This window comes from Somniosus microcephalus, chromosome 21 (genome assembly GCF_052327205.1).
Source record: "Somniosus microcephalus isolate GS21.2 chromosome 21, FLI_Smic_1.0, whole genome shotgun sequence".
Classification (NCBI taxonomy): Eukaryota; Metazoa; Chordata; class Chondrichthyes; order Squaliformes; family Somniosidae; genus Somniosus; species Somniosus microcephalus.
The window spans coordinates 40,198,666-40,199,479 of NC_141007.1; the positions used below are offsets into that span (position 1 = coordinate 40,198,666).

Sequence of the window (814 nt, forward strand, 5' to 3'; positions counted from 1 at the left end):
GTGGGTGAAGTTCCCGCGGCTGCCTGGTGAGGGCGGTGCGCTCGGCTGCTCTCCCTGCTGAGGCCGGGGTTCGAGGACCGGGGCCGGGACCGGGAGTCCTTGGCCTGCATCGCCTCCAGCCCCCGCCCTTCAGTCCCTGCTGTTGCTGCGAATCCGGTGCCAGTTTTAAAACAGAAAAAAATGCTCGAATTTACTGGAAACATGAATCGGCAATAAAAAAATTTTAATGAAACTTGAGAGCCTGTAAAAGCGTTGACGTTAAACTGATGGGGGCGGATATGAAGCGCTGTGGCCGGCTGGTTCTCACAGCGCCGCTGGTGTAGTGGTATCATGCAAGATTCCCATTCTTGCGACCCGGGTTCGATTCCCGGGCGGCGCACAATATTTTGTTAACTATTCTGTACTATTTTTTAAATATACAATTGTATAATTAAATGTATTTGTTGCCAACCCTTTTGTGTAAATGTATACATTTCTTTTTTGAAAAACGGGAATCAAGGGTTTTGGGGAGCGGGCAGGAAAGTGGAGTTGAGGCCAAGATCAGATCAGCCCTGATCATATTGAATGGTGGAGCAGGCTTGAGGGGCTAAATGGCCTACTCTTGTTCCTATTTCTTATGTTCTTAATCCCACCTTCCAGCACTAGGTCCATAGCCCTGTAGGTTCCGGCTGTTCAAGTGCACATCCAAGCACTTTTTAAAAATGTGATGAGGGTCTCTGCCTCTCCCGCCCTTTCGGGCAGTGAGTTCCAGACTCTCCACCACCCTCTAAGGGTCATCGATCTGAAACGTTAACTCTGTTTTTGTATCTCTCCA

The 814-nt window shown here is 49.4% G+C and overlaps 1 non-coding gene across 1 annotated transcript; it reads left to right on the plus strand.

Annotated features, from left to right (window-relative positions):
• Positions 1-308: 308 nt before the first annotated feature.
• trnag-ccc (transfer RNA glycine (anticodon CCC)) lies at positions 309-379 on the plus strand. Its single transcript has one exon. It is a non-coding gene; the product is annotated as a tRNA-Gly (tRNA).
• The last annotated feature ends 435 nt before the right edge of the window (positions 380-814 follow it).